This window comes from Ranitomeya imitator, chromosome 1, assembly GCF_032444005.1.
Source record: "Ranitomeya imitator isolate aRanImi1 chromosome 1, aRanImi1.pri, whole genome shotgun sequence".
In the NCBI taxonomy this organism is placed as follows: Eukaryota; Metazoa; Chordata; class Amphibia; order Anura; family Dendrobatidae; genus Ranitomeya; species Ranitomeya imitator.
This window is the reverse complement of record NC_091282.1, coordinates 547367501-547379946: the sequence shown is the minus strand read 5'-3', so window position 1 is coordinate 547379946 and position 12446 is coordinate 547367501.

Below are 12446 nucleotides of genomic sequence, written 5' to 3'. Positions count from 1 at the left end.
CTACCCCTAACCCTAACCCTACCCCTAACCCTAACCCTAAGGGATCCTAATCCTACCTCTAACCCTACCCCTAACCCTAACCCCTTTATGGTTAGGGGTAGGGTTAGGGGTAGGGTTAGGGGTAGGGTTAGGATGGGTTAGGGTTAGGGGTAGGGTTAGGGTTAGGGTTAGGGGTAGGGTTAGGGTTAGGATCCCTTAGGGTTAGGGGTAGGGTTAGGGTTAGGGGTAGGGTTAGGGTTAGGATCCCTTTAGGGTTAGGGTTATGATCCCTACCCCTAACCCTACCCCTAACCCTAACTATTTCTGTTTATAGTGGGTTTTTAACTTTTTTTTAATGATTGGCAGCTGTCACACATTTCTCAGCATGCGTTTAAAAAACGCAAACGCATGAAAAAACGCATGTAAACGCGGTAAAACGCCGCGTTTTTTACACCACATGCAAAAACACATGCGTCAAAAAAACGCAGCGTTTGCATGCGTTTACATGCGTTTTTTCACCATGCGTTTTTTTGCGTTTTTTACCGCAAAAACGCACCCAAAAAAACGCAAATGTGAAACCAGCCTTATATGGCCATGTGCAGCATTATATGGGGGCAAGTGTTGTGAATTCTGTTGTCGGGCTCCCTCCTGTGGTCATGAATGGTACTTCGGCTGGTTCTGTCCATGGACTTCATCTGGTGGGTGTTTCTGAGTTTCACAGGTGACGAGGTTAATTCGTTAGCTGCTGCTCTATTTAACTCCACTTAGATCTTTGCTCCATGCCACCTGTCAATGTTCCAGAATTGGTCTGTTCACTCCTGGATCGTTCTTGTGACCTGTCTTCCCATCAGAAGCTAAGTTCCAGCTTGTATTTCTTTGGTTTGCTATTTTTCTGTCCAGCTTGCTATTTAATTTGTTGTCTTGCTTGCTGGAAGCTCTGGCACGCAGAGGGAGCGCCTCCGCACCGTGAGTCGGTGCGGAGGGTCTTTTTGCGCCCTCTGCGTGGTCTTTTTGTAGGTTTTTGTGCTGACCGCAAAGTAACCTTTCCTATCCTCGGTCTGTTCAGTAAGTCGGGCCTCACTTTGCTAAATCTATTTCATCTCTGTGTTTGTATTTTCATCTTTACTCACAGTCATTATATGTGGGGGGCTGCCTTTTCCTTTGGGGAATTTCTCTGAGGCAAGGTAGGCTTTATTTTTCTATCTTCAGGGCTAGCTAGTTTCTTAGGCTGTGCCGAGTTGCATAGGGAGCGTTAGGCGCAATCCACGGCTATTTCTAGTGTGTTTGATAGGTTTAGGGATTGCGGTCAGCAGAGTTCCCACGTCCCAGAGCTCGTCCTTATTATCAGTAACTATCAGGTCATTCCGTGTGCTCTTAACCACCAGGTCCATTATTGTCCTGACCACCAGGTCATAACAGGCAAGTATCTGTATGGAGCATCTTATGGGGCCATGTACAGCATTATATGGGGCAAGTATCTGTATGGAGCATCTTATGGGGCCATGTGCAGCATTATATGGGGGCAAGTGTTATGATACGATGGTCCAGGAGCAACATGGAACGAGCTCTGAAGTACGTGGTAACTGTACTGACCGCAGTCCCTAAGCTCAACACAACACTAGAAGTAGCCGTGGGATGCTCCTAACTCTCCCTAGGCACCTCGTCACAGCCTAAGATCTAACTACCCCTAAAGATAGAAGCAGGAGAGCTATCTTGCCTCAGAGAAAATCCCCAAAGGATAGATTAGCCCCCCACAAATAATGACTGTGAGTGGAGAGGGAAAAGACATACACAGAATGAAACCAGGATGAGCACAGGAGGACAGTCTAGCTAAATAGATAGGACAGGATGGAATACTGTGCAGTCAGTATAAAACACTACAAAAATCCACGCAGAGTTTACTAAAAATCTCCACACCTGACTAAAGGTGTGGAGGGTAAATCTGCCTCCCAGAGCTTCCAGCAAGACAGAATTAATTCATACTGATAAGCTGGACAAACATAGAAAGCACAGAACGAATAAGACCACAATCTATGGACAGAAAAGAGCAAGCAAAAACTTAGCTTTGCTGAACTGGTCAGGATAACAGGAAAATCCAAAGAGATGTGAATCCAACCAGGAACCATTTACAAGTGGCACTGGCTGAAGGAAAAAGCCAGGCCTAAATAGCCGAGCAGAAGAGACGATCAGTGGAGGCAGCTGCAGACAGCCAACTCCAAGGAGCAGCCATACCACTCGAAACCACAAGAGGGAGCCCAGGAGCAGAACACACAAAAGTGCCACTTACAACCACCGGAGGGAGCCCAAGAGCGGAATTCACAACAGTATCCCCCCCTTGAGGAGGGGTCACCGAACCCTCACCAGAGCCCCCAGGCCGATCAGGACGAGCCAAGTGAAAAGCACGAACCAAATCGGCGGCATGGACATCGGAGGCAACAACCCAAGAATTATCCTCCTGGCCATAACCCTTCCACTTGACAAGATACTGAAGCCTCCGCCTCAAAAAACGAGAATCCAAAATCTTCTCAACCTCATATTCCAACTCTCCCTCAACCAACACTGGGGCAGGAGGGTCAACCGAGGGAACAACGGGCACCACATATCTCCGCAACAAAGATCTATGGAAAACATTATGAATGGCAAAAGAGGCTGGAAGAGCCAAACGAAAAGACACCGGATTAATAATTTCAGAAATTTTATAAGGACCAATTAACCGAGGCTTAAACTTAGGGGAAGAAACCTTCATAGGAACATGACGAGAAGACAACCAAACCAAATCCCCCACACAAAGCCGGGGACCAACACACCGACGGCGGTTAGCAAAACGTTGAGCCCTTTCCTGAGACAACGTCAAATTGTCCACCACATGAGTCCAAATCTGCTGCAGCCTGTCCACCACAGAATCAACACCAGGACAATCAGAAGGCTCAACCTGCCCAGAAGAAAAACGAGGATGAAAACCAAAATTACAAAACAAAGGTGAAAACAAAGTAGCCGAACTAGCCCGAATATTAAGGGCAAACTCGGCCAATGGCAAGAAAGACACCCAATCATCCTGATCAGCAGACACAAAGCATCTCAAATAGGTCTCCAAGGTCTGATTAGTTCGCTCAGTTTGGCCATTAGTCTGAGGATGAAACGCCGAAGAAAAGGACAAATCAATGCCCATCCTAGCACAAAAGGCCCGCCAAAATCTAGAGACAAACTGAGAACCTCTGTCAGACACAATATTCTCCGGAATGCCATGCAAACAAACCACATGCTGAAAAAACAATGGAACCAGATCTGAGGAGGAAGGCAACTTAGGCAAAGGTACCAGATGGACCATTTTAGAGAACCAGTCACAAACAACCCAGATAACAGACATCTTCTGGGAAACAGGAAGATCCGAAATAAAATCCATGGAAATATGCGTCCAGGGCCTCTCAGGGACAAAGGCAAAAGCAACCCACTAGCGCGGGAACAGCAAGGCTTGGCCCGGGCGCAAGTCCCACAGGACTGCACAAAAGCATGCACATCGCGCGACAAGGAAGGCCACCAAAAAGACCTAGCAACCAAATCTCTGGTACCAAAAATTCCAGGATGACCAGCCAACACTGAACAATAAACCTCAGAATTACCTTACTTGTCCATCTATCAGGAACAAACAGCTTCCCCACTGGACAGCGGTCAGGCCTATCAGCCTGAAATTCCTGATGCACCCGCCGCAAATCAGGGGAGATAGCAGAAAGAATCACCCCCTCCTTAAGAATGCCAACCGGCTCACCCCCTCCTTAAGAATGCCAACCGGCTCAAGGACTCCAGGAGAATCAGGCGAAAAACTCCTAGAGAGGGCATCAGCCTTAACATTCTTAGATCCCGGAAGATACAAGACCACAAAAACAAAACGGGAGAAAAACAGGGACCATCGAGCCTGTCTAGGATTCAGCCGCTTGGCCGACTCGAGGTAAATCAGATTCTTATGATCGGTCAGGACCACAACGCGGTGCTTAGCTCCCTCAAGCCAATGTCGCCACTCCTCAAACGCCCACTTCATAGCCAACAACTCCCGATTGCCGACATCATAATTGCGTTCTGCAGGCGAAAACTTTCTGGAAAAAAAGCACACGGTTTCATCAAAGAACCATCAGACTCCCTCTGAGACAAAACGGCCCCTGCCCCAATCTCAGAAGCATCAACCTCAACCTGAAAAGGAAGAGAAACATCCGGCTGACGCAACACAGGGGCAGAAGTAAATCGGCGTTTAAGCTCCCGAAAGGCCTCAACAGCCGCAGAGGACCAATTCGTCACATCAGCGCCTTTCTTCGTCAAATCAGTAAGGGGCTTAACCACACTGGAAAAGTTGGCAATGAAACGGCGATAGAAATTAGCAAAACCCAAAAATTTTTCAAGGCCCTTCACAGATGTGGGTTGGATCCAGTCATGAATAGCTTGGACCTTAACAGGATCCATTTCTATAGACGAGGGAGAAAAAATAAAACCCAAAAAAGAGACTTTCTGAACTCAGAATAGACACTTAGACCCCTTCACAAACAAAGCATTATCACGAAGGATCTGGAACACCATCCTGACCTGCTTCACATGAGACTCCCAATCATCGGAAAAAATCAAAATATCATCCAAATATACAACCATGAATTTATCAAGATAATTGCGGAAAATATCATGCATGAAAGACTGGAACACAGATGGAGCATTAGAGAGCCCAAATGGCATCACAAGGTATTCAAAATGGCCTTCGGGCGTATTAAATGCAGTTTTCCATTCGTCACCCTGTTTAATACGAACAGGATTATATGCCCCTCGGAGGTCAATCTTAGTAAACCAACTAGCCCCCTTAATCTGAGCAAACAAATCAGTAAGCAAAGGCAAGGGGTATTGGAATTTGACTGTGATCTTATTAAGAAGACGATAATCAATACAGGGTCTCAAGGAGCCATCCTTCTTAGCAACAAAAAAGAAACCCGTTCCCAATGGTGACGAAGAGGGCCGAATATGCCCCTTCTCCAAGACTCCTTAACATAACTCCGCATGGCGGCATACTCTGGCACAGACAGATTGAAAAGTCGGCCCTTAGGGAACTTGCAACCAGGAATCAAGTTAATAGCACAATCACAGTCCCTGTGCGGAGGAAGGGAACTGGACTTGGGCTCATCAAATACATCCTGGAAATCTGACAAAAACTCAGGGACCTCAGAAGAGGGGGAAGAGGAAATTGACATCAAAGGAACGTCACTATGTACCCCTTGACAACCCCAACTAGTCACCGACATAGTTTTCCAATCCAGCACCGGATTATGTTCCTGTAACCATGGAAAACCCAGTACAACAACATCATGCAGGTTATGCAACAGCAGAAAACGGCAATCTTCCTGATGTGCTGGAGCCATGTACATAGTCATCTGTGTCCAGTACTGAGGTTTATCCTTGGCCAAGGGTGTAGCATCAATACCCCTCAAAGGAATAGGGCTCTGCAAAGGCTGCAAGGAAAAACCACAGCGCCTGGCGAACTCTAAGTCCATCAAGTTCAGGGCAGCGCCTGAATCCACAAATGCCATGACAGAAAAGGACAACAATGAGCAAATCAGGGTCACAGATAAGAGAAATTTAGGCTGTATAGTACTAATGGTAACAGACCTAGCGACTCTCTTAGTAATCTTAGGGCAATCAGAGATAACATGAGCTGAATCACCACAGTAAAAACACAGCCTATTCTGACGTCTGAATTCCTGCCGTTCTGTTCTAGTCAAAATCCTATCTCATTGCATAGGTTCAGGACTTTGCTCAGGGGATACTGCCATATGGTGCACAGCTTTGCGCTCGCGCAGACGCCGATCATTCTGCATGGCTAGAGACATAGATTCGCTCAAACCGGCAGGCGTAGGAAAGCCCACCATAACATCTTTAAGGGCTTCAGAAAGACCTTTTCTGAAAATAGTAGCCTCTTCATTCTATTTAGTGAGCACAGACCATTTTCTAAGTTTCTGGCAGTATAACTCTGCTGCTTCCTGACCTTGACACAAGGCCAACAGGGTTTTTTCTGCATGATCCACAGAATTAGGTTCGTCATACAATAATCCGAGCGCTTGAAAAAATGCATCTACATTCAATAATGCCGGATCCCCTGTTTCAAGAGAAAAAGCCCAGTCTTGAGGGTCACCACGCAGCAAGGATATAATGATTTTTACTTGCTGAATGGGATCACCAGAAGAACGGGGTTTCAAAGCAAAAAACAATTTGCAGTTATTTTTAAAGTTCAAAAACTTGGATCTGTCCCCAAAAAACAAATCAGGAGTAGGAATTCTAGGATCTAAAGCTGGAGTCTGGACAATATAGTCCTGGATACTCTGTACTCTTGCAGCAAGTTGATCCACACGAGAAAACAAACCCTGAACATCCGTGCCAAAGCATATATCCTGAACCACCCAGATATCAAGAGGAAAAAAAAGACAAACCAGAGCACAGAAAAAAAAATGGTTCAGAACTTTCTTTTCCTTCTTTTGAGATGCATTTAATTCATTTTTGGCCACTTGTACTGTTATGATACGGTGGTCCAGGAGCAACATGGAACGAGCTCTGAAGGACGTGGTAACTGTACTGACCGCAGTCCCTAAGCTCAACACAACACTAGAAGTAGCCGTGGGATGCTCCTAACTCTCCCTAGGCACCTCGTCACAGCCTAAGATCTAACTACCCTTAAAGATAGAAGCAGGAGAGCTATCTTGCCTCAGAGAAAATCCCCAAAGGATAGATTAGCCCCCCACAAATAATGACTGTGAGTGGAGAGGGAAAAGACATACACAGAATGAAACCAGGATGAGCACAGGAGGCCAGTCTAGCTAAATAGGACAGGATGGAAATAAGTCCACAGTCCAGAAATATTGCAATTGCACAGCTGTTATACGTTAGACCCTTTCTGCTTCAGGGGTATTGAATGCCACACCGTATAAGCCTTTAGTCACAATAGAAAAAAAGTAATCGCTATACAAGCTCCACCTGGGTGCTGCTTCATGAAAAAAACAATTTGTATAAGAGTATCCAGAACAAGAAAAGTAACAGCGCACTCACCGGTGTTGAGCAAAAAGCGATTTATTCACATGAAATCATGCGGTGCAGGGAGGGTGGTGAAACACATACGGATGACAGCTGTTTCGTGCTGCAAGCACTTCAACAGATCCAGTGACGAATGGGGGGGAGGGGGGCCTTTTGGCTGCAGAGCCCCAGAGCCCTTCCCTCTTCCTCCCACGTCATAATGGACAAGTGGCCACTATACGGAGAACAAAAGGTGAGACAATTTAAAAGACAAATAAAAACAATAACATATAGCAAACAATATCACTATAGGAGGAATGAATCATAATTATATTTACACAGGATTTTTTACAAAAAAACGGACATGTCTATTCCCGATTTGCGGGAATAGAAAAAATCTCCCTGCCACAGGACGGAGGTAATTTAAATCGTATGCTGTTACGTAATGAAGCGAAGTGGATTATAAAGGCGAACGCGTCTGGACCAATAGGGTTCAACGAAAAAATAGACATGTCCGTTTTTTTGTAAAAAATCCTGTGTAAATATAATTATGATTCATTCCTCCTATAGTGATATTGTTTGCTATATGTTATTGTTTTTATTTGTCTTTTAAATTGTCTCACCTGTTGTTCTCCGTATAGTGGCCACTTGTCCATTATGACGTGGGAGGAAGAGGGAAGGGCTCTGGGGCTCTGCAGCCAAAAGGCCCCCCTTCCCCCCATTCGTCACTGGATCTGTTGAAGTGCTTGCAGCACGAAACAGCTGTCATCCGTATGTGTTTCACCACCCTCCCTGCACCGCATGATTTCATGTGAATAAATCGCTTTTTGCTCAACACCGGTGAGTGCGCTGTTACTTTTCTTGTTCTGGATACTCTTAGGACAGGATGGAATACTGTGCGGTCAGTATAAAACACTACAAAAATCCACGCAGAGTTTACAAAAAATCTCCACACCTGACTAAAGGTGTGGAGGGTAAATCTGCTTCCCAGAGCTTCCAGCAAGACAGAATTAATTCATACTGATAAGCTGGACAAACATAGAAACCACTGAACGGATAAGTCCACAATCTATGGACAGAAAAGAGCAAGCAAAAACTTAGCTTTGCTGAACTGGTCAGGATAACAGGGAAATCCAAAGAGATGTGAACCAACCAGGAACCATTTACAAGTGGCACTGGCTGAAGGAAAAAGCCAGGCCTAAATAGCCGAGCAGAAGAGACGATCAGTGGAGGCAGCTGCAGACAGCCAACTCCAAGGAGCAGCCATACCACTCGAAACCACAAGAGGGAGCCCAAGAGCAGGACACACAAAAATGCCACTTACAACCACCGGAGGGAGCCCAAGAGCGGAATTCACAACAGGCAAGTATCTGTATGAAGCATCTTATGGGGCCATGCACAGCATTATATGGGGGCAAGTATCTGTATGGAGCATCTTATGTGGCCATGTACAGCATTATATGGGGGCAAGTATCTGTATTGAGCATCTTATGGGGCCATGTGCAGCATTATATGGGGCAAGTATCTGTATGGAGCATCTTATGTGGCCATGTGCAGCATTATATGGGGCAATTATCTGTATGGAGCATCTTATGGGGCAATAATCCACATTTGTGGAGCATTATACGGGGCAAATGTCTGTATGGAGCATCTTATGGGGTCATAATCATTTGTGCAGCATTATATGGGGCATATTTTAATATGGAGCATCTTATGGAGCCCATCATAAACTGTATGGAGTATTATATGGGGCTCCTGAATCAATATGGATATTCAAAAACACTTAAACTACTGATGTCTCAATTAATTTTACTTTTATTGGTATCTATTTTTATTTTTGAAATTTACCGGTAGCTGCTGCATTTTCCACCCTAGGCTTATACTCGAGTCATTAAGTTTTCCCAGTTTTTTGTGGCAAAATTAGGGGGACGGCTTATACTCGGGTCGGCTTATACTCGAGTATATACGGTAATTTCTTACATTCGCATATAATGACATAGATGACAAAACTGGATTGGCAAGTCAAATGGTATTTGATTTGAAACTCATCTTAATTTCCACTGATGAAAAAGTTCTTGCATCATGAATTATGCTGGAGCAGCATAGGCATCTCGGGATGCCATATCTATAGGAGTCTTGTCTGGGCTTTTTTGTAGAGGGATTGAGATCCTCTTTTTTTCTTTAGCCGATTTTATTGTTTGGAAGTTTGGAACTTCTGCTGCCTGACCCTTTGGATCGTGTTCTGACTACCCATTTGTCTTGACCTTTTGGTATCTCTTAGTATTTTGACCCTTGGACCGTGACCTGACTTATACCTTTGTCTTTTCCATTGGTTATCTATGCACTCTCTTGGTACTGACCCCAGAAAGTCTGACTTCTCTGCCTCACGGTCTGTCCGTGAGTAGTGACCAGCATCACAAGTAGAAGATTGGACGCAGATGCTTTTGAGGGATGAGATGAAAATCAATAGACTAAGCTCTGATGGATGCAAATGGGTCTGGGAGAAAAAAGGGGCTAATGGATGTTAGGTGTCGAGTTCCTGCCGCTGCACAGGGGGAATCTCGAACCATGTGCACTGTGGTCTCCCATTCTTCTCCAGCCGCAGTGGAACCTGCTCAGCAGAGACGTCAATCCCAGCATCTGGCTCAGGCTGATACTCTGCTCTTGGTTACTGCTGCCTTTCAAGGCTCCGCCTCTGTAGCCAGCACTGATCAGCAGCGAGTAGGCGTTTCAGGGACTAAGTCCTGCTTTTCCCACTCTGAGCATGCCCACGGGACGACCTTCCTTTGGAGATCAGGGGTCACATGCTCAGGTCCTGTTGCGGCTCCTATTGGACCATCAGGAAGGTCCCGGAGCGCTGCTACTAAAAAAGGTTCGCATGGCCCGGCCATGCGCTAGTGTAAACTTGCAAACTTTTGTGTGTGGATGTATGCCTGTCGCTGGATGAAAGCTCCGAATCATTCCCATCCCTAGTGTTGTTGCCTGCTCGTGAATGGTAGAGCTACCTAGGGCCTGACAGTGCTATCCTGCACATTAGCACAAGATACTGAATCTCTGAAGCTCTGGCGACCGCCAGAGCAGCGCCTTGCGCAGATAATGCGCTTTCCTGGCCCTAGTTAGGGTGGTTAGGGGCGTCCACCAGAGAAGCGCTGCACGCACTTGGAGCGCCCCCAGACACAGGGCCACAGGTTACTCAGTACCGGTCCTTTCTGTCTCAGTTCTGGGGTTGTCACGGTGGCTGGATCAGGTCCGTGACCCTGCTAAGAGGCATCCAATAATAGGGGAGATGTGAGTCTTTCAAGGTTTCGTGACGCCACCTGTGGTGTTCAGTCAGGGTGACCGACGCTGCTTGGGGTCCGCTGGGGTGATGGAATGGCAGCTAGATGGTATACCTTCCCACAGGTGAAGTATGTCCCCAGGGCTTCCCAGTAATGTAGGTGGCGATGGTGTGAGGTGCAGACAATAACGAGGACACAAGGTTGCAGTCTCTTTACCTCTTTACTGAAGACTTCAGGATCCGCAATCCAGAGCACAGTTAACAGGGCTGTCTGAGATCGGCCGGTCCGATGGCACATCCAGAGTTCCCTTTGCAGGTGGAAATCGTTGCCTACCACTAGCGCCTGTGTGTTGTAGTGCTACCCTGCTGAGCATTCGGAATAGTCCTCACAACTTCTGTTCTCGTTCGTTCGTTCTTTCTAATTCGTTCCAGATGTTTCTAGTTCTCCGTCCCCCAGGTATGTTATGGCTAGGACGCACCCGTTTGACGGGTAGGCTCGGAGCACTTCCGGGACCCTAGAGATGCCCCTCTCCACGCGTTACCCCCTATGTCTGCTTAGGTGATGTAAGGTAGACAGCCAACCTATAATTAACTGTCCTGCGGAGTTTGAAGTAATGCATAGAGTCAGTTACTTCCTTGGTGTTCCGGCCACCGGTTAAGCGCCTCAGTAGGATGTTGCCGTTCTCCGGGCACGACTCCTACTGGCTCTCCTTTGTGCTTGATCTCGTTTCTCACTGTTCCACAATATCCTTCGCTTCGTGTCTCTTTCTTAGGATACCGCCGCGGGGTGTGCAGGCGCGGTTCCGTAACGTTCTATTGTGGTCGCTAGGTACCTGCCAGGTTCCCACGCCTGACAGGGACCCCCCTGAATCTTCTCCCTGCAACACCCCCTGCCACGGGATGTTGCCTGAATCCAACCCAGTCAGCTTCTGACTAACTTCCTATCCAACCCCTAGTTTTACCAGTGTGAGGAGTGGCCTAGTAAATAAAACCTTTTGCTCCCCCTAGTGGCCGGAGTGTGAAGTGTAATGTGTGCTGGTGATACCTGGTCAGAAGAACTCCTTTGGTGCCATCAGACGTACCATCACTCCCCTTAGCGGCAGAGCGTCATACTGCAACGACCAGGTCTCTGGGGCGCTGCACTCCCCTCCGGTTAAATCCAGTACTCCTGGACTGGGAAGAAGAACAACAATACATGTCAGCAAAAGACATACAAAATTTTGGAATGCTTGAAACAAGTAAATATAACAAAGCTTCCCTTTATGGGAGGTGAGGACACTTGAAGGTTACAAATAAAACAAGGTTAAATATTTTTAAATAACATTTTGACTATAAATAACTTCTGGTACCCTGCCGGGTATTCTACTAAGTGCAAATTCTCAACAATAATTTAACTTTTCCTTTAAAGGCGTATAAGCTGAACCCACTAAAGGCCTACTATAAAGTACTACAATACAAACTCAACTTTTCTTCTCTTTCTAGCTTCACCAATGCAGGACCGCCCAGCTCCTTGGCTGGGCCTACTGTCATTGTCTTTCTATCAGCAACCAACTATCGTTCTACGGTTCTCAGGAGGACTCTCTCTCTAACCCCTACGGGCTCACTTTCAATCTTTCCTGTCCTCAATCTCTAACAACATTATCAACAGTTTCTAAATCTCAACATTATTACAATTCTAACTTTCCTAAGGCAACATCATACTTAAGTGCAACATGTGAACATTCCCTTTAAGAGGGAACCAAGTCTCTTTGAGGTAGTGCAGATTCTCTCTGTCTGCAGGTCCATAAGAAAGCAAGACCTTCTGCTTCATGCCTAAAAGCAGTCTCTTCGCAAAGTCTTCTTTCTGTGTAAAACCAGTAGAGGGTGCCTTTAATAAGGCGCGAACTATATACAACACAGTTTTGGAATCATTCACTGTCCATGGTCCGGCGGTCTTTTAGCAATGATGAACTTGTAGAAAATAGAAAAGATGTAAAACAATAGGGATCCCGGGTCAACAAAGGGATCTCTTTAAGAAATAACCCTGGACGGGTTTAAAGCAGCAAAACAGGAAACAGTTAACTATTTACAGTCATCGGGCCTCTGAGGTTTATTGCTGCGAAGGTTGCGGTCTTACCTCACAGACCACCCCTCTCGGCCGAGAACGGGTGGGACCCAC